The sequence below is a fragment of the Thalia democratica genome, chromosome 1, assembly GCF_965202585.1.
Source record: "Thalia democratica chromosome 1, ktThaDemo2.hap1.1, whole genome shotgun sequence".
Lineage (NCBI taxonomy): Eukaryota > Metazoa > Chordata > Thaliacea > Salpida > Salpidae > Thalia > Thalia democratica.
Window position 1 is genome coordinate 87,331,343 of NC_139165.1, and position 23,058 is coordinate 87,354,400.

A 23,058-nucleotide genomic window follows, 5' to 3' on the forward strand; every position below is an offset into this window, starting at 1 on the left:
GAGGACGCCATTATTGTATACCATATTTATTTATATGTAAAATAAAGGGATATAAAAATATCTCTATCTTTAACGGATATAAATAGGTATAGCAACTTAATTTAGTTATAAAATAAACAACAAAAACTATGTACAATTTATTACTTTCCCAAACGAACGATTCAAAATGGTGCGCGACGCTAAAGTTTTCTACACATTAACCTTATACGAACTTCAATATCGATAAAAGTGAAAAATACAATATTTATGAACGTAGAAATCCTATCAAAATTGTTTCATATCGTACCACAGCTTACGTCTTCGGCCTCGAAGTCTCACGTAAGCTGTTTTATATCGTTCTCTAGTTAACCTCTGCGGCCGCGCAGTCCCAAGCCAACTATTTTGTATCGTACTGCCATTCACGTCTCCGGCCTCGAAGTCTCACGTGAAAAGCTGCAACTACTTCCACGAAGGAAGAGTCGCCCCGTTGAAGCGGCCTAGGTCCGCTCCGTAGGGTAGTTGAGGTATAATAACCTATTTTGTAGATGTGCTTCATCGTTTATATACATTTTTACTCTCTCTTTTGCATGTGGCTTGACATGTTGACAGTTGCAGATGGCTTGACTTGTTGACAGTTGCAGGTGGCTTGACATGTTGACAATTGCAGGTGTCTCGTTGCATGTTGGAAGCTGCAAGTGTTTCGGCATGTTGGAATGTGCATGTTGGAATCTTCAGGTGTCTCAGCACGGTTTTAATAGCCAGCTTACATACTCACCTGTCTTGCACACGGCAATTAATGAATACAAAATTGTATTTATTTTGCCTTTGTCAATCAAAAAATATCGAGTAGAATTTAAAATATAAATTAGAGAACTGTTGTTATTAATTATTTGAAACATGTCTTTTGAAAGGAATTTTTAATTAAAAAAGTTTTAAAATTTATTCTAATGCATGCATCGACATATGGACAATTGAAGTGAAATAAGTATAATTTCACATAAATGTCCAACAAGTTTATAGGAATACAATATTCATGATAAAAGCGTTTAGGACACTAATTATTAAACTTCATTTAAATCGTAATAAAAAAAATCTTTTTAACTTGCATAACTTTTTGTTAGCTGACTTAAAACTATTTTTAAGCCTGTTTTAAAAGCTTTTACTCAAATCACAGATGACCCGTGGTTTTCCTTTTTTTACGCATAAAGAATCAGCGAGAAGTTTATTTTTATTTAGGTTATACTTATAACATAACTATCTTGTCACTAGAATAACTCCGTTATATATTGTTATTCATTTAATTTATTGTAAAACCTATAAATTTTAGATAGAATTTTTAAACTTCCTTTTAAGTTGTTAGTCTGAAAAAATATCTGTAAACTATAATAACAGTAAGAAATTTTTAGACTACTGTCGACTGGGAAAATACAAAATGTTGAATAACTGTTCGAAAGTATTTGTTATTTAAACTATTTTTATTTATATTTCATAATTTTATCTAGTAATTATGAACTAAAGGCAGTATATATATACATATATATTTAAAATTTTAAAAACACTAAATCTTCATTAGAAAATACAATAAATAATTTTGTTTTAAAAATTTAAAATGATTAATACAAACAATTAATATGTTATTCTTTATTCTTTAAAACTAACAAAAACTTTAAATGTTACTTAAGTTAACTACAAGGAAATAAAAAAGAGCTATTCGTATTTTTTAGTAAACATGTTTTTGATTTGTTTTGTTTAAATTATAAACTAATAACTTTGAAAAATACTACTGTAAAACTAACTTCATTAAAAAAAGAAATTAACTAGAAGTATAATACAAAAAAAAAAAAATAAAAGAAATATCTAAAATCTTTTAAACTATATATTCTTTTATTTCTTTAATTTAATAATATATTGGCTGTTATTTAAAGATTTTAGAAATTTCTTAAAGCAGACTCATTTTTAGTTATTCTATAACCATTTAAATAAACAAATTAGGTTTACATAATCAAAAAAAAACTTAATAAAATCTTTGCAAAAACTTTCACAAAATCAGTCTTTAATTATTTTATTGGTCGTCGGATAAAAAAAAACTTATTAGTCCGTATTGAAAGTAAATAACTTACGAATATAAATCGAACTTGAGTATTTTAAATACAAATAAATATAATGGTTAATATTGTATTATTAAGTTTATTTAAAAATAAAGTTTCGGTAACCTTTGACATTTTTTATAGTTAAAACCATAAACTTTAACTAACTTGTTAACTTGAAAGATAAAACATGAATTAAGTTACTTAAAAATATTTTAGGTTTTATTTGTTTTAAGCACTACATAATAAACGTATTGAATTTTATCAATAACAATAACATTATAGTGAACGTACTTATAATACATTATAGTTCTTGAAAATCAAACTTAATAAGTAATTAATAAATTGCATTTAGTTATTCTTTCATGAAAATAGCTAAGAGTATTAAGACTGTTTTTAAGGTATGAAGTTAGCTAAAATTATTTTATCAAAATGGTAATCAAGCATAATGTCAAATGGATATTCGAGCTTAAAATACTTTAAGTAAGCAGATAAAAACATACAAACTTTACAAACTCAATCCTAAACTCGAATAGTCAATGTATCTAACCATTTATTTGGATTTTTTTAAATCTAAAATGAACAATTTTAAAGTATTGTAAACCGATAAGCAATTTTTTTATATAATTATTTACAACATCTAACTAGATAAGTAAAGCAATAAAAAGTACAAAATAATCTAATAAAGATTATAGTTTATTATTGTTTAATGTTTCTTTAACTCATCATAAATTTTAATTATATTGGTGACTACAAAAATATTACCAAACTCAAACTTTTAACGATGTATTATAATCTACATTTATTTTTTTATCGAGTAAATTTTCTTAAGTTGCTTGATTATAATTTATTATAATTTCACTGAAAGTATCAAATGTTTTATTTCAACTTCTGATAAAGTATATTTAAAAGTTTTTATCACAAAATAACAACTTGACTAGTTCTTTAAACATTTTATTCATTACAGCACTATACTTTAGTAACATACTTAATAATAAAAATACAGCTTTGTTTTATAAACTGTTGTATACATGGAATAATAAAATTAAATTTCCTAATAAATTTTTTCTAAATTGAAATTTTAGTTATTTAGAATTTATAAACTAATTTTTGTTTCATTAAAGTTAAAAAAGAGTAGTTTTAATATAGAATAAATATATATTGACAACCTTAAAAAGTACTAATAAATCTGCGCGGCAATCAGCTTTAATACAACATAATTTTCAGTTGGTATATAAAAAAAAAGAATTGTTTCAGATAAACTTATTTTTTTTTTAGCACTAATTAAAGATAACAGTATGCATAGAAAAATTACCATTAACTTGATTGTATTTAATAAAAGTTCTTGAGCGCAGCTTAGATAACATACTTAAAATATTATCTATCAAAGGCGTATTTTGACTACTTTTCTCAGTCAACTTTAGTGTAAATTAAAAAAAATTAGAATAACATTACAAAGTTTGTGTACAATATTACTTAATTAGGTTTATTATTAAAATAACGGTTAATAAACTATCGATAATATATAAAACACTTTTTGCATTTTTTATAGTAATCACTTTTTTAAATATCGTTTTAGATTTACCTGTAGTTATTTGAATAACTTATAAGAGCTATTGTAAACAATTATTTTCTTATACAAGCTAATTATTAAATACATGATATATTTTGACTTTGTGTATCTAGCAAAAGTTTTTGAAATAAACATTTTGAATCTGATAAAAAAAAATAAGAGATGTTTAAATTTCATTGAAATTTATTTAGATTGATATGAAGATTTGATTTTAAATAAAACGTGACTATTTGTGTAAATAGTTGTTACACTAAAATTGTGTCTAGAGAAAAAGTTTATCTGACTTTTGATAAAGTAAAAATTTTTAAAATATATATTATAGTAGATCTTATAAACCTTATATTGATAAATATTTTTTGTTATTATCAATAAATTTCAATCCTAACCACTAGACCACCTGGGAAGGCGGCTGTAGTCAATTTTTAAAATTTATATACTTAAGCATAAGTAAACACCTATCCATTGTGCGTGACAAATTGGTTAGGAGAAAAGTATATAACATTCCTTGACTGTAGCTTCTTGGTCGATGTAACAAATGCTTAACAGTTTGATGTAACTAATCTAAAACTTTTATATTCAAATTATCTTTTGCTACTTTTTAATAGAAAAAATAATCTAAACGCTTCGATACAAAAACCACCGTAAAAGTTTTGTAGAAACTAATTAAATCATGTGCGAAGTAAAAAGTTTAAAATAAATTTTTCTATTATAATTGCATTTTTTAAAATTTTAAACCATTTTGTTGCAATATTATTTTGAAATAAATGTGTATTAATTTAGAATCTCATACATAAAAATGTATTAAGAATATGTTTTTTATTTAGAATATTTTAACTATACGTTATTAAATAGTTCATTCAATGAATAAAACAAACTATATATTAATTTTCTTGCTTTATACTTTATCTAACTTAAGTAGAGCTATATACTTAAACTATTAAACAAGATAAACAAAAATAATGACGTAATTTTAAATTTTTTTCAACGCATATAAATGCATAAAATAAAAAGTTTACAACAAAAATTTAAAACATGAAGTATTTGACCCTAAATTTTTTAATTTGTTGATGTCAAAAATTTACATGAAACAGATTTTTTTGAATATTTATTTTGAAACAATTTATAAAAACCCTTAAAAGCAGGCTTATTTGAGATTTAGTCATTTAAAAAGATCAAGTTCTATTATATATATGTAAACACATATAAGTTATTAGGAAAATTTTATTTTAAAATTCAGTACGTACGTTTTATTAGGACAAAAAGATTGCCTATTACCTTCAGCTGGTTCAATTTAAAATAAAAAGCATGTTTGAAGATAGAGATGCAAAAGTTATACAAAAATATATAACGTAAGAATTGAACATTGTACATTGATAGTATTCGGTGCAAAAATTGATCATCCATCTAACCAAACAAAAAACTAAAATTCACAAAAAACCACAATTAAGTGACTATAAAATACTTTAAAAATTATTGTATTTTAAGAGAAGCTTTTTCATATGTCGACAAGACGATACAAATTCACTTCTCTTATTTAAATAACCTTCCTTTTTCAACGCATACATAACGGCTGTTGACTCTTTTAAGCACAGCCTACAAACAGGCAAACAGGTTTATTACCATTTGCTATTGGCTGTGCTCTTTTTATCACCTCCAAAGTTAATTTAAGATCAATGTTTTTGCGCTTTAGGCCGCAAACATACTATACATATATATATATAAAATAAGGTGGTTATTCCAAATTTAACACTTTTTAAAGAGCCCACTTAAATGTGTTTTAAATAATTTATTATAAAAAAAAAACGATTTAAAAAACCTATAACATATATTTCATAAAACTAAATGATTTAATCATCAGTGTTTTTATTTTTTTGTATAAGTTTTGCATCTCTGCTTACCAAAGTGCCTTTTGTTTCAAATTAAACTATGATTTCATTTTTAATCTCTCTGCACTATAACCTTTTTAATCAATTGGTTAATATTTCGATTTGTACAGTGTAGTACAGTACACTACTCAGTTTGATATGCTACCGTAATTTATTTTGTATACATCAAATTGATTGTCAGTAATAATATTTAATACATTTTATTTAGTTCAGTATTTTAAATTAGTAAATATATAAAATAAATATTAAAGTTAGTTTATTAATGTTTATTCAAAAATACTTTTTTGTTTTATTTACAAGTTTAATTATGATTACATAGTTTTGAAATTTCATCTATACTTAGATCTGGGATATTTCAGTAGCAAACGAGAATCTGCAAGAACTAACAAAACCAGTAAGGCATTTCAGTTATTTTGATGACGATTACATAAGAAAATGCAAACTTATAAATGAGGGAAATTCCCGTTTAATTGGCGGTGAATAAACATCAGTGTCAGTTTGGGATCTTAATTGTGGTGGAGCCCCTAGGTTAAAGGTTTTTTATGATCAAAGTTGTTATTGATTTGCTTAACATACATTTTTCTTTAAAAAATTTAAACGTATTTTTTGTTCTTTAATTAAGACTAAAGTTAACATATAAAGTTTTAAGCTTTGTTTTCAATTTTTTTAATTAAAGGGTTAATTTTTTTTTGACAATTTGACGCATTTGACAATTAAAGTTTATTGAAGATAGTTTGAATTCTTTTATTTTAATTTCCTTTAGTTCAATAATGTTAAGTCTAAAACTAACTCTTCTATTGATTGTTATTTAAATTTGGTCATAATTAATTTTTTCAGTCTCAATTAACATTACCAAATTTTCGATGGTGCTTAGGACTTGCAATTTCTCAGGACTCCAAAATGTGTTTTACTTGTTGTACAGATGGAACCGTTTGTATGTTGGATTTGCACAATAAACAAATTGTTCAGTATGTGATAACTATTAAAAAAGATAAATTACCACTAGTTTAAAAAAAGTTACAGTTTAAAATGAAGGTATATATTTTTAATCTTGATTATAAACATTTGTTCAAAACTTTATTTTTTCTCGAAGTTTACGAAATTACTAGTTTAATTTTCAAAACAGCCATAGTTAATAATTTCAGCTGTATATTCTATTAAGCTACCAATACGAAGTTAAAGGTTTTGTGTTATATGCTTTTTAATTAATTTACCTATAATTTTTTATAGGCAGTTTGCAGGACAAACGGGCGTAGCTTCAAGTATTGACATTTCTCCTGATGGAGGTGTATTGTTCACAAAATGGCAATTGGATTGCAGCTGGATTAGATTTTTGTTTTTAATTTTATTATATATATTTTTGTTTTTATGTAATTACAATTTTTTTACTTATTGTTTCTACTTGATTTAAACTTAAAGATTAAAAAAACCTTATCTCTAATTTAATAATATAAAATTCAGTCTGTAATTTTGATTAAAAACTGTATTTTTTATATTATTAAGGGTAAAATCAAATCAAAAAACTCTTGCATTTATCCCCTGTTTTTAACATTTGATTCTATTTACATATAACATAATACCCTTAAGATGTAAAAGCTTGGTTAGAACCGCTCTTGATTACTTGTAAAAACGTTTTATTTAACTGAATTTAAAACAGTAAGTGAACAAAAAGTTTCAAGCTAATGATTGAATTAGGTTTTATTATATTTTCCAGTAATAAAAAATCTGTTGAATATATGCAAGCTTAATACCAAAATTTTGGCTAATTTCGAACAAGTTAATTTTGAGCTTAAAATAATTTCACTTAAATCAGGCATAAAACACAACAACATAATCTACATTTAAATAAACTAAAACTGAATTGTTTAAACATTAAAAAACAGAAAGAAAATAGCAATTTATACTTCTTGTTTTGTCATATTTATCACATTTTAGCGCTTCTGTATACGTTAGCAACCAATCATTTGTAAACTTATTCTCGTATCACTAATACAATCAAAGACTGAGTCATAGTTAGGAGGTCATTGTAGTTCAATTGTGCGAGGGTTTTCGTTACCTATATATAAAAATAGTATACTAAAAATATTTACTAAGACAAAAAAGATATAGGAGACACCAATAAAATGTTTTTGGCTCGTATTAATATCAGAAAATAATAATAACTTAGAAATGTTTACAAATTGATTAACATAATAGATATTTAACATATATATTCTAAAAAATAAAAACAAACTTGCGGTGTATGACACTGTTGTATTCTGTTCATTTAATACGTTTTTACTCTCGTTGATACATTAGATTAGTGGTCGGCACGGGGTACACTGGTGCACACTAGTGTACATGAAATTTTTGTTAGGGATGCATGAGACTTTTGGGGTGCATGAAACTTATTTTGGGATACATGATTTTTTTTTCGCGCAGAAACTAAATGAAACTTTTTTTTTAATATTTCTAAATTTAAGACATATTCAAGCTTGATTTCTAATTGATCATTTTGTTGTTAATAAAACGATCATTTTTGTACTCTCCAAGTTCTATTCTGTTACTATATATGAAAATTTTTCCACCCTTAGTCGCCCAAAAAAAAAACCGAAGTGAGCAAATCTCATAGATTTTTAAAACAGAATAAAACGTTTAATATTCTATTAATTTTTAATTTTATCAACTCTTATTGTTTTAAAGCGTTTTGCTACATTAAAAATCACTATATTAATCAGCTTAATCAACTGGTATTTGACAAAAATTTAGTAGGGCTTCATCGATATTAAAGTTTATTGAAATTAATAGGGTAAACTGGTAAATTTAAAGTTAGCGTGTAAAAATTAACTGGGTGTTACCAAATAATTATTAAAAAAAAAACGATTAAAAGTGTTTATATATTCTTAAACACTAACGGTGCTAAAGAATGCAAATTGGGGTGCACATAATTTTAATTTTGTGATTTAGGATTCACGGCTTCGAAGTAGCGTGCCGACAACTGCATTGGATTATGTAAAAATCAATACTATTATCGTAATACAAAGTGCAATTAGAGAAAAATCCTTGAAAATTGATGCAGTAATAAAAATAGTTAGTACAATTTGTTATTCTTATCATTGGTAGATTATCATATAAACGATATTTGATTTAAAATATAAAAGTATCAAACAGTTAATATAGTTTTTAACTTTCAAATAATTTAAAAATCAAAATGTTAGTAACATAATTATTTTTGGTATAACCTTTAAAATAAAATGACATATATTACTTAAAGTTAATCTACGAGTTTTATCCTTGAACAAACATGATGCAATCAATTCCAATAAAGTTGTCTATTTTTATTAATTGTTATTCTGTTAAAACAACTTTTAGTAAACTACGAAACATAGAATATTAACTGACTACAATTGACTTCAATATAGTAAAAAATATTTTAACTGTTTTAAAAGTTATTATTTAGTTTAGACATTTATCTTATAAACAATAACTTTTTTTATTATTTCAAAAAGTAGCCTTTAATAAGTTAAACATGTAAGCGTATTTAAAACATACTATTTTATATTTTTAACTCTTTCTACAATATATTTAGTTTTTACAGTACAGTAAACCATATAAGCTAATCTTGTTCGTTTCTTAATGTTAGTTTGAGCTACAACATTTTGATCTATAATCTTAAATATATTATTTTCCGGCTCATAATCATAAACACATTGTTTTTATTTTCACAAAGACATAAGTGTATATAACTTAGTAAAGTTGAAAAGTTCTTTCAACTTTTTTCGATTATCATTATAATACTTAAAGAGTGTATTAAAATTTAAGTGAGACGGTTTTAATTTGTACTTAAGTTTTACTACTTAAAAATAATGGAAAAAAGTATTTAAAATTTTGAAAACTATGTGTGAGTATTAAAAATTTACACATAAGATTCTAACTAAGATTATAAGAAATACACTACGAAGATTTTTTTTTTGCTAAATATAATAAATAAGAAAAGTAAAACGGTTATAAAACGTAGAAAATTTTTATAGAGTAAAAGAACAAAATATATAAGCGACTTGAAAAATAAAGTTGTTTTATATTTAATTAACAACAAACTTGCTGAATATATGCTTGTTTAATATTTAATAATTATGCTAATTTCAAAAAGACTAATTTCAAAGTTGATAAAACAGCATTTTAATTAAGTATATAAAATAGCAATATGTCTCACTTCTCAACATATATTTATCCAAATAATGAAAGACAGAAAATGAAAGAGAAAGCAGTAAAGTAAAATTCTTGTTTTTGTTTTTCACATCTTTAAAGCTTCTTTATATGATGGTAACCTATAGTTTATTAAATTATCCCCTGTTTCATTAATGTTTTCATATTCTGAGTCATAGTTAGGAGGTGGTGCTAATTCACTTGTCCGAGGATTCTCATTATCTAGTTATATATTTTTTAATAACTAAAAAAGTTAATTATAGTTTTACACCAATCACAAACTTGTAAATCATATTAATATTGAAACCCAATTTTAGACGTGAACACTAACAGATGAACTTATTAATTATTTATAATGTTTATTTACAAAATCACTAACTTGCGGTGTATGATACTGTTGTGTTCTGTTCAATTGATACGTTTCTACTCTCATTGATAAATTTGAACATATAATACATCAATACAACTATCAACATGCATACTACAATTAAGGATACTAGAGGCAAATCTTTGAAAATTGAAGTTTAATACTACATTGGTTCAATATAAATTAAATATTTATCAATCTTAAAAAATAAAAGTGTATTAGTTGAAGTTATACGTCCTTTTCTATGTAAGTGCTGAAAAAAAAACTTAAAATCGCCACTAAATAGTAAATATACTACTTTAAGTTTTTGTAAAACTGTATAAAACAAACCTAATACTGTCATTTGTTGGTAATCTGAAAAATATTTTTAAGCTATAATAACAGTAAAAGAATTTCAGACTACTGTCGACTAAAAAAATACAAAAATGTTTAATAACTGTCCGAAATTATTGTTTATTTAAACTACTTTTATTTTTAACTTATTATTTCATCTAATAATTATAAACTAAAAAACAATAGATATATATAAAATACTTCAAAAACTCTAAATATATATAAAAAAAATAATTTAAATGTTACTAAATTTAACTACAAGGAAATAAAAAAAAAGCTTTTTGTACTTTTATGTAAACATTCTTTTGACTGACTTTAATTAAGTTATAAACTAATAACTTTAAAAAATACTATTGTTAAAGAAACTTTATTAAAAAATGAAAACAACCAAAAAAGTGATACAAAAAAATTAAAAAAATCTAAAATTTCCTAAACCATATATACTTCAGTTCTTTAACTTAATACTTTAAAAGCTTTTATTTAAAGATGTTAGAAAATTAAAAAAAAAATCATTTTAAGTGTTTCTATATACATAAAATAAACAATCAAGTTTTGCATAATCCACAAACAAATCAATTAAATCTTTGCAAAAACCTTCATAAAACCAGAGTTTAATCATTTTATTGGTCGTCGATTAAAAAAACATACTTAGTAGTGTGTATTGAATGAAAGTAAATAGCTTACAAGTATCGATTATACTTTAGTATTTTAAAAACAAATAAATATAACGACTTTTTATCTATCATAGAGTCTAGTTTAAAATAAAATTTCGGTAGCTTTAATTTTTTTTAAAGTAAAAAAACTATAAACTTAAACTAATTTGTTAACTAGAGAGATTTAACATGAATTAAATTTATCAAAAATATTTAAGACCTTTCATCTGATTTCAAGCAATGTATTTCATCTGTATACTCTTATTTAACGTTTTGTAAATAATAATAACATTTAAGTGAACGTATTTATAAAACATTATAATTTTTGGAAAACAAGGTTTTATAAACAATTATTAATTTGCATTTTGTTTTAATTTAATGATAGTAGCTAAAAGTTTAAAGTATTAAGACTGTTTTTAAAGTATAAAGCTAATTGAAATTTTTTATTAAAATGCTAAATCAAGCATAATACCGAATGGATATTTAAGTTAAAAATACTTTACTTAAGCAGATAAAAACATACAAACTTTAGAAATCCCATGTTTAACTCGAAAAGTCAATTGATTTAATCATTTTGTTATATTTTTCATTTAAAATAAACAATTTTAAAGTTTTGTAAACGGACTAAGACTATTATTTTTTTACAATTATTTATAATAAATAACTAGGTAATTAAAGCAACATAAATACAAAGTAATGTAGATAATATTTAATTTTATTATTCTTTAGTGCTTGTTCAAAACTGTTCATTAATTATAGTTATATTGGTCATTACCAAAATAATAAATATTAATATACTTTTAAAAGTTTACCATAATCTACATTTATTTATTCTTTATAAAAAATTGCACAAATTTCTTTATTATAGTTTATAACAATTTCACTGAATAATCAAGTGTGATAGTTTTTTAAACAACTTTATAAAATATATTGTAAAATTTTTCAAAATAAAAGTTTAAAATTTTATATTCTTTTTTTACAATAATTTTTATACATAATTAAAGTCTAATCTAAAGTAGTTTTTATTTTGACTAAAATCATACAGTTTCAGAAACACTTTTCACTTATTTTAAATTTAAACTAACTAATTTTATTTAAATCTTTAAACCTTAGTTGTCTGTAGTAAGCTTAGAGCAAGTCCTTTCTTGATACCGGAAAAGAAAAGCAGATGTGTAAAATACTAGAAAATGTTTATAAAAAAGTCAAAGTTATTTTAAAATCAATATCGTTATTTCATATTTGATAATTTCTTAAAAATAAAAACAACTATTATGATAATCTAATTTTTTTAAAAGAAATAAAATGGATATTACTAATAAGAAACCAGTATTTCATTTTTATAATACTTTGATAGTTTTGCTACCTTCAAAAATATATTAATTCCTGTTGCACAGTACTCTTTCTTTATTGAACCAAAGTATGTTAAGCGAGTAAAACATGCCAATGAAGTTCTGTAAAAAATAAATACTATTATTAAAAATTTTAAGGTAAAGTATGTGTATATATACAATAGATAATTCATAATTATAGATTTATATTCAATAATGTAAGGTATTTTACATGTTATATAAATCAATAAAACAGAGCTCACAATTTTAGATTAAAAGTCAAAACTAGATACTATATATGTAAGTTAATCATAAAAATATAGCTCATAATTTTAGGTTAATAGTTAATATCAGGTGCTTTATATGTAATTTGATCATTAAAATATAGTACCTAATACTAACCATCCTATTTAGGTTTAAAACGCATATTACTAAAGTCATGAGATAACGTTAATGTAGATTTAGTGAAACAGTGTTCTGAAAAGTAAAATTTTTTCACCCGAGATCTGATTTTTCGCTAAAAAACATAAGACTCTTTTTTTTTTAGGTTTCTATGAAAGAGTTTTTGAACAAAAAAACTCTATAATATAAAACACGCTGCTTCCTGTTTTGTGTTAATTTAGTTACAGTTTTGCTCTTACATATTAAAGACATTAAAAACAAAATCATTTGGCAAGAAAACTAATTAAATTTAAACTGATTTCTGTTTTCTCTTATAATATGATCGGTTCCATGTAAAAAACTGCTTACATTTGCTTTAAATATAGTAAATATAAACAAATGCATTCAATAGTTTCTTAAAATCAAATTTGTTGCTTACTCTTTAACGGTATACAACTTTTAAAATTTTTGACTAACAAATCCATAAGTTTCAGCGCATAAAAAATAATGTTCGAATCCTATTTTTCTTCCAATTTTGAAGCGCGATTTGAAAACTAGATAAGCAACAGCATTAAACTAAGAAAAAACCAGATTTATGTTTAAGATTTATCTTTTTAAAACAAAAATTAACTTTTTTTTATCTTAATTTTTTAAAATAAAAACTAAATAAACTTACATAAGATATTATTGACCGTTAAAATTTTTTCTATACCCAAACAAAATACTTTCATTATCAGAAAGATAAGTTGTTTTAAAACGTCATAAGATTTTTCTTGTTGATTTTTACTACAGTGCACTGTAAAATATTCAGTCTCTATAAAGTGTTTAAAACTTCCGAAAATATTTTACTGAAAATTTGAAAAATGAAAAGAGTATGTTTTTATTAGTTACTTATGTTAATATGATCTTAAATTATCTACGCTGATAAACTGTGTTATTAAAACTTGACCGATTATTTTTTTCTTATTAGCTAACTTTAGAAGCTTAGTTTTGTTAAAAAAAACTTTAACATAAATTAAAAAACCATAGTGCCTATAAAAAAAAATACCTCTTTAAAATTTATATCTACACAGTAAAAAGCCATTTGAATATCAATGTTCGGTTTATTACTAAAAACACTTTGTATACGATCTTATAAAGTTGGGCTTAGTGGCAATTGTGTTAAAAAACTAAGAGTCAAAGCTGTTTAATTTTGCTTTTATCTTATTTAGAATTTCTTTAATTTGAAGCTAGTTTGAAAACGAATAGAATTAAATTGAAAAAAAAAACCCTAAATAATACAACGTCTTTCAAATACTTCCTTATAATGATCAAACTTACAATTCTAACTGCAAACAACCAGTTTAAAGTGTCAACACATAATCAAATGTGACGTCATACAACTTTAAGGTTTACGTCATAAATTTCCATTCAAGGTTCTGATTCCGTCAATCAACCCTTCATAAGAGTTCCACAAAAAATAAAGACCCTTATCAATTTCTTTATAAACCAATTCTTGATTGCCAACGGGGCGAAACTTTTTTTCAACAAACACCCTACCGGATATGACGGGAAACACTGGACCAGTACCTTATGATAATGAAAACTTTAAATATAGATTGAATTGATTTCGTTAAAACTAAAACTTTCCAGCTAATTAAAAGTTCAATATTGTGAGGTTTTGTTCCAGGAATACTTTATAAGTTTCATATATTAAAGAATGAACAACAAACGGTTAACATCAATGAACTTAAATAATAAATTAAAGTAAAAAAAAACTTTTGACATGCAATGAACCTGTTTTTTAATAATTGAATGTTTACTATCTAATAATATTTAAACTTAAAGAGCATATAAATCTAAAAATTTGTAAAACATCAATCAAAAATTAACTAACAGCCATAAGGAAATTTATTGCTTTTTGCAGGAGTTTGGTGTGCCGACTTGATACGAATTTCAACTCCGCAGACTATTTTACCATAGTAGTCTCTATTCTTCTCAAGAAAGGTTATATTGGCACGGTCCTTTCCAACAAAGTAGGGGAAAATAAAGTTTCTTCTATTGTTCGTAAAAACTTCTACATCAATTTCCCGGCGGAGCCTGTCAAGAATGTCCTTTAGAAACTTATGGCGAGCTTCTATGTCGCCGTAAAAATCATGTTGTGCGGAAGACATGATTGTAACCTAATACTGTGATGTTAATTTGTTGTTATAGTTAGTTTTGTTGAACTTTGAGTAAGCTTTTTAATCTAAAACAATTTCAAGCTTTGATTATATTTGCTAGATAAACTTTTTACTCACTTACTACACAAATTAGAACTGTGATTTTTATTATTATAACCTCATTTAAATTTATAAATAATTTTTAGTTGGTAGTTCTTAGAGGGATATAACTTAACTTTTAGCTCTGTACTGATAGTATAAAAAAATGTAGTTAACAATGTGTAAGCTAGGAACTTACAGTAACAAAAATGTATTTAAAAACGTATAAGCTTGTAACTTATAGTAACAAAATTGTGTGTAGCTAAGGTTTAAGTACATCTAATCTGTTGATTATTTAAACTTTCTACTCCCTACTTAAATAATCTATAGCTAATGAAAAACTGCTCATTATTTGATATTAAAAAATTTTAACTTAATTAAATGTCTAAATTTAATCTAAAACTTAACAGATTTTTAAACTAGCGTTGCGTTGTAAAGTGTTTTAATTAAAATAAAAACTAAATGAAAGAAGAAATTTAGATTTATTAAAATTTATATGCTATGTAAATCTAAAATAAACTGTATTGTCCATTATTTAAAATTTAAGTTTTATATATTTTTTCAATCGTACTCAATAGTTTCATTCAATGTTTTTCTGAAAGCTGAAGTAATTATTATTTAAATCATAACTTTTCCTTTCACAAAAATTTAAGTGTATTTGTTTTGTTCGATGAAAAATTTATTCAGTTAGTTTTTGTAAAAAAATATTTAAAATACTATTGTTTACATAGTTCGTTAACTTAGAAAAAAAAATATTAACACCTTTAAGAAGAAAAACAACATAACCAATTAAAGCTGGTAGTAATTTACTAGGTTTCATGGTAAATAAAATTTGTTCTAAATTTTAACGTGTTTTAATATAACTAACATAATAGCTTAATAATGCCTTTGTTTCGGCAGTTTAGCGGTTTTGTTATGTGTTTTATTACTAAGAAACCTTAAAGGAATAAAAAACAAGAGACACAGCAAATTTAAAAATTACAAGTCAATTTGCATAGAACTCTAACTTAACAATGTTCTCCTAAACACTTTGGCAAGTGCATGTAGCAGTATACACAAGCATAGGATTAAAAACATAAAAAGCAGCTGTGTCTAGATTTAAAGTGGCGTAATGGTTAGCATTTGTGGTATTTTTACCGCGGCTAGGGTTCGATCTCCGGTTTGGGGGCACATTCGGTTTTACTATTTCACTCTTAAAATAGCTTATTAAGTTTATTGTATCTTATCTGTTTTCACAGTTCGTTAGGAATAACCCTTAAAAGAAGTTTATTAGAAAAAAATTAAGCTGGTAAAACTCTTCAGTTGTATTTCATATTAAAACAAAACCAAAATAAAACAAATCTTAACAAGTTTTACGGAAAAACAGTTGGATATGTACTCATGGTGTAATTTTATGAGGCATAAGTTTAATTTAATGTGTTTCATTTTTTCACTAAAATAAAATTAATATGAAGGTTATGTCTAAATAATATAATTTCTTTATTTATATAAAAGTTATTTACTGTTAATTTTGTAGTTACTTTAATAAATAAACTGTTTTATGTATAAGATAATAATTAAAAAAAAAGATCACTATCTTATCTCCTATCTTTTATAACAAACAATCTCTTTTAAACTTAATTACATACCATGATAGAAAACTATGCGAAAGTTTTTTTTAAAACAACGAATAATAGGGCATATATTTTAAGGAAAGCTTAGACAAGTATTTTTTATATTGAATCTACGTAATTTTAGAAGCAGCTTAAAGTTTGAGGTATTTTTAATTTCAAGGTCGTTTTTTATTAAGTTAACCTTATTAAGATTAATTTTAAAATTTAAAAAAACAATACAAAAACTAATAAAAAAACAGAGTTAAATAAAAAAGTAAATTAAAAGCAAAAATTAGAAAAACAAAACCGAATTATGTATTTTTCTATTAAATATGTTTTAAGCCGTTAATATATAGAAATCAAAATAAAATCCATCTCATTGCTCAGCAATGCTTTTATGTTATGTTTATTACCAAAAAAAAATGTAAATATATAAACTATAAATTTAAAAAGTTTTTCTTCAAAACTACTTTCGTCAACACTTAGAAATTGTCTGAATAGAAAACTTTTGATCTTAATACCTCTTATTACTACGTAACTAAACAGTTAGTAAAAATAACTAAAATATCAAATTACAATCAAACATTGCTCGTTGGTAGATCGCTGGTCGAGAGGTGCGCGACATTTAAAATTCGGACAATTAAATTCTTAAAAACAAATTAAAAGTTCCACAAATAAAATAGTAATGTATATTTATCAAAAATTAAAAATATATATGTAGGTCATATTAATATCTACAAGCCATTTTTTTTTCCTTTTCCAAAACAGTAAGTATTCTTTGAGACACTGCTCAAATAATGTAAAAAGCATAGTTATTTCTATTAGTTGTAAAATTTCTTGAAAAGTATTTCAGATTTTGCAAAAACAAATAGTGGCTTTTAGGTACGAACAAGATCTACATATGCATCTTTTTTTCATATTTATTATACTTTTTTAGATGTAGTCTTTTAAATAGATTTAAAGAATTTGAATTGTCGGAGTTTGAGTAGTCCGAATTTGAATTGTCATGTAACTCTGGTCAAGATTTTTATTCTCTCTGACGAAAATCGTTACACTGTACAAACGGGTAGCTGTCAAACTTGTACGAGCTTAAAAAACTGCACGAGGGCACAAAATTGCACGAAAACAATTTTGCGCGAAGACACTGTTGCATAAGTAGAATAAAATTGCAAGAAAACACTTCTGCACGAAGGGTCACATTTCCACGAAGACTTTTCTGCACGAGCAGACAATATTGTACGGAGGCTTTTTTGCACGGTTTAATATTTTCATTAATTTGTTGGCTAGTTTAAAGATAATTATAAAATAAGTAATAATTATTTTTTTTAACGTTAAATTCTAAAAAAAATCCGGTAATTAGTTGCTAAACACATGGGATTGCTTAAAAATGCATAAACGTGCGAATTTCTTACAATATAAGATAAGGAAAAACTACTAAACCATAAATTCTAGGTTTATTACTGTATGAAATTATAAAGTTAGGCACAGTAGTAAATGAATAAAAAACAAATATTTGTAACATAATAAATCAATTGAAAAATTATTTGCTTTTGCTTTAACTTGTCGTTTGTTGGATAACAAAAATATATTAAATGGAAAACTTTAAATATATATCGTCATTTAAATACTTCCAATAAACAATTAAGTTTATAATTCAAACTGCAAGTAGCGATTTTAAAGTTTCAACATATAATCACATATAACGTCATATTACAATCAGGTTTACGTCATCAAACTTCTAATTTTTCAATCAACTCTTCGTAGAAGTCCACAGGAAAAATGGATCCTGACTATCTTCCCTCGCAACGAACTCCTGATACCCAAGGCGACGAGTCAACAATCTGCCAGATATGACGGGAAACGCTGAGGCAGTTCCTAAAGTAAATGTTTATTTAGCTGGTTATGTTTTGACTTAAAGTTGTTAATTAAAAAGTTGTTATATTTTAAATTAACTTAAAACATAAAATCAACTAGCGACTGTTAGGGACAAAAAAATCAACAATAGATAAAAAAAAACAGCTTTTGTTTTTCAAACTAAAGATTTTATTTAAAAAAATCTACTTATATGTTTATTTTTTTACACCTTATGAAACCTAGTAGGGTATAAATTTTCAATTAAACTTAACTAACGCTGAATATGAAACTTCTTGCTTCTCACAGGAGCTTGGAATTTTGACAATATAGAAATTTGAATCCCGCAGTAACTTCTACCGTTTTAGCTTCCATCCTTCTCGAGAAACCTTATGTTAGCAGTATCGCTTGCAACTAGATAAATGCCAACAAAGTTGTTTTTAGAATATAACAAAACCCGCATGTTCAGTTCCCGATAGAGTTTGTGAATAACTTCCTTTAAATCATCGCGAGCTTCTTTGTCGTTGTAAAAATCAGGTTTGTCAGAAGAAAACTGCAATGATATTTGCTAATATTATTATTTTTTCTTTATCTTAGTGTTGTGTTTTTTCTTTAGAAGAAACTTTTATATATAATTGTATTTTACTTCGAATACCTTATAGGTCTGATGAGCATAAAATTTTCAGTACAAAAATAGAATAGTGATTTTTACTTTGTTTTTAATTGATGATAAAAAACAAACCGGTCGTAGGTTGTTTTAGATGCTGTTGTTGTTTGTTGTCGGTTGAGTTTAATGCTTTGTATTTCTTTTTGTTTTTTTAAAACCTTAACTAGTCTTAATTTCTTAAATTATTAGCGTTTACAGAGATAGCACTTGTTTTCAAAAATGTAAACGCTGGTACTTATAGTAATAAAGTTGAGTATAGATGAACTCAACATATATTTAAATTGCTTGATATATGAATCTAGTACTTCCTAGTTGAATTATCTATAAGAAATTAATAATAACTCCTTACTTGAAATAAAAAAATGATAGCTAAATTATGTGTTGTAAGACAAACTTAAGTTAAATTAGTTTAAATACTAACATTAGAATTTCGGTTAAAACTTCTAATGCTGTCAAGCAACTCATCGTGAGAACTCTAAAGAAATATAGGATCTTGACAATCAGCGTCTCTCACAACCAACTCCCCATAGTATCCTTCCACCAACAACCTACCGGATACGATGGGAAACACTGGATAATAAGCACCTAGAATAAATAAAAAATATTAATGTTGATTGAGTTGATTTTGTCTAAAAGAAAAGTTTTTAAATAGTTTAAACAGAACATTTTGATTAAAATTTGTTCTCGGTGTTATGCAGGGTTGCCATTCTTTAGATCATAAAAACTGTAATGACTGTCCGTTAACTGTTTTAAGTTATCCTTAATATATACAAAGCCTTAAATAAATGTTTTTTTTTATTAATTTAAATGAAGCTCCAAACTAAATCAGTTATAAAATAACAACATTTTCAAAATTAACTACCAAAATCTGATTTAAATAAAAAAAAAAAAGCGTGAAATTTAAAAGGTTCCCTTTGACCTTCCTGAGTTTTTTATATATAAAAAATAATCCTGGTTAAGATCAAGTTTATAAAAAAAACTCAAAATATTCTGAGTTTTCTTGGTTTAGTCTTTGGCAACACTGATTATAAGTATCAATTTTATTTATTAAATAAACAACGAACTATAAACAATTGGTATCAAAAAACTGTAAAAATATTTATTTTTATATAATAAATATTAAGTTTTTTTTAAAGTTCAATGTACATTATTACTTTTTAAAGCTTGTATAACCTAAGGTTTTAAAATATAAACTAACAGCCATAAAGAAGTTTATTGCTTCTCATTGGAGTTTGGTTTTCCCGCTTGATACAAATTTGAATGCCGCAGTAACTTCTACCGTTCTAAATGCCACACCTTTCTTTAAACTTGATGTTAGCAGTGTCACTTGCAACTGAATAAACAGCCTTCAGTTTGCTTACTCTCCTTTTAATCAGGTTAACAACCTTTGTTAAAAACTCATCGCATGCTGCTTTGTTGTTGTAAAAATCAGACATTGTTTAAACAGAAAGCTGTAATAATACTTTAATGTTTAAACTTTTTAAATTAAACTTCATGTTATTAAAAATTATGTTTATCGATTTCAAATATTCCATATATTTTACTAAGAATATTTTTCAGACATTTATCATTAGATTTGCTCTTAAGCTTTGATTTGTGTTCTTAGTTCTATTCGTTTATTAAAATTTAAATTATGTTTAAAAACAATTATTCTATTTTTCAAATCACAACTTAGTTTATTTAAGTAGAAAAAAACTCATTGCAATTATTCAAGTTTATGAAAAATTTGTTTACTAGATTTATGTAGAAATAAATTAAATTATGTTTCATCTTAAAATACGACAACTTTACGTAAACCTATAAAATAAATTCGAATTAAAAAACTTGAATAAAAATTTTCTTTTATAATTTCATACAATATGAAAGAAGAAATATTTTTTGTATATAATTTCAGCGTTTTAATTTCAACCCCAGTTGTGTTAATCATATTGCAGGGTTGCTACTATTTAAGTCAAAAAAAGTCCTCAGTGACCAAAAATGTCCTTAAAGCTTTTTTACTACCCTGAGTCACCCTGAGTTTTTAAATATAAAAAAAAGTTATCGAATTTTTATAAATTAATAAAATTTAAATTCAGGAAAATTAGTTATAGAATAGAAAAAAAAGAAAACAATATAACTGAAAATCACCACTGTCAAGCATATAAGTTAACTGTTTATTTGGACAGTAAATTATTAATTTTTAGTAGAGAACAAGTTATTATTTCACTATCTATTCCAACTTTCTGGAGTTGAATTCTGGGTTGAATAAAATTGCGTTTTTTGTCACAAGTTTTTTTCATTTGTAACTAGAATTTGACTTACAAAAAAAGATTTAGTAGTACAGCTAGAAATGAACATAACGTACTTTTCAATAACAGTAACTAAAGTTTATTTCAAAAAGTGTTGTATAACTAGAGTTATTCAATTTTAATCTAATGTTAAATAATTTTTAATTAAAAGTTTTCAGTTATTCACGACTAATAAATTACTAATAATATCTGAAACTTTATTTGTACTTTATACATAAAATATTTATTTCGATAACGGTGTAGATTTACCTGTAATTATTTAAACAACTTATAAGATTTATTTTTTACTTTAAAATATTAAATTAAAATTTTTTTCAAATTTGTGTGTCGAGTAACAATTTTCAAAAGTAATATTTTAAAATTGATATAAAAGTTAATAGGTTTTATTAAATGTCATAAAAATGTAATTAAGTTTGTATGAAGATTTAAACTCAAACAAAACATGATTATTTGTGTGAAACAGTTGTTACGCTAACATTGTTTCTAAAAAAGGTTCATTAGTCACTATATAATGTAATAATGTTTAAAGTATAAATATTAAAGTAATTCTGAATAACCTTAAATTATTATTTTTCATAATATCTAATTTAAGCAATAACAAAACATTTTGAACAATTAATTTGTTAAACCTGAAACGAACTTTTTCTGACAACTTTTTTACTTTTAGTAATGTAATAATACAGACAATTGCAATCAAATTTTATTATGATAGTTTATAGAACGTTGTTTGGTTTAAAACTATTACAATTTTTTAAGAATAAGTTCAATACAGTTTTGAAAGTCATTAACTACAAAGTTTACTCTAAATTCTTAGTAGAGAAATTTGTTTTTGAATTCTAAGGAGTTTTGTTGAAAATGTTAGACTGTTGAAACCTTAACTAAGTTCAACATATAATAGAGTTTGAATTTTTTTTGAAACACGTTAGTTTAAAGAGGTTCCCAGACCGGGAATCGAACCCGGGCCGCGTGGTTGAGAGCCACGAATCCTAACCACTAGACCACCTGGGAGGGCGACTGAAGCCAAGTTTTTAAATTTATAAACCTATGAATAAGTTAATTTCGATCCATTGTGCGTGCTAAAGTGTTTAGGAGAAAATTGTTTAACATTTCTTGTCTGTTGCTTGTCGTTGATGTAACAGTTTGATGTAACTAATCTAATTTATTTTTTCATATAAGTTTTATTTTAAAACTATGTCTTGCTACTTTTTTTTAATAGTAGAAATGTCTGTAACGCTTTAATACAAAAACAACCATTAAGTTTTGCATAAACTGTTTAAGTTTATGTGCTAAGCTAAAAGTTTAAAATAAAATAATTTATTACTCTTGTGTATTTTTTAAAACTTTAAAGCATTTTTTTGCTGTGGTGTTGTAGTAATTTGTATTAATTTAAACGTTTTATTAAAAAAAAAGACTTTAAACTCATTTTAAAGTTATTTGAATGTTAAGTTTTAAATTTTTTTGAACTGTATGTATTAAAAAAGAATTCAACAATCAAAAAACGTTTGAATATTTTATATATATAAAAGATGTTATAATATAATGGTTTTTATTTAAAAAATATTAAAAAAAATAAGTTAAGAATATCTTTACATTAAAGAAATATTTACATACGTAAATTATAAATAGTTCATTCAAAAAATATATGGAA

The 23,058-nt window shown here is 24.5% G+C and overlaps 1 non-coding gene across 1 annotated transcript; it reads right to left on the reverse strand.

Annotated features, from left to right (window-relative positions):
• Positions 1-22,346: 22,346 nt before the first annotated feature.
• Trnae-cuc (transfer RNA glutamic acid (anticodon CUC)) lies at positions 22,347-22,418 on the reverse strand. Its single transcript has one exon. It is a non-coding gene; the product is annotated as a tRNA-Glu (tRNA).
• Positions 22,419-23,058: the final 640 nt, after the last annotated feature.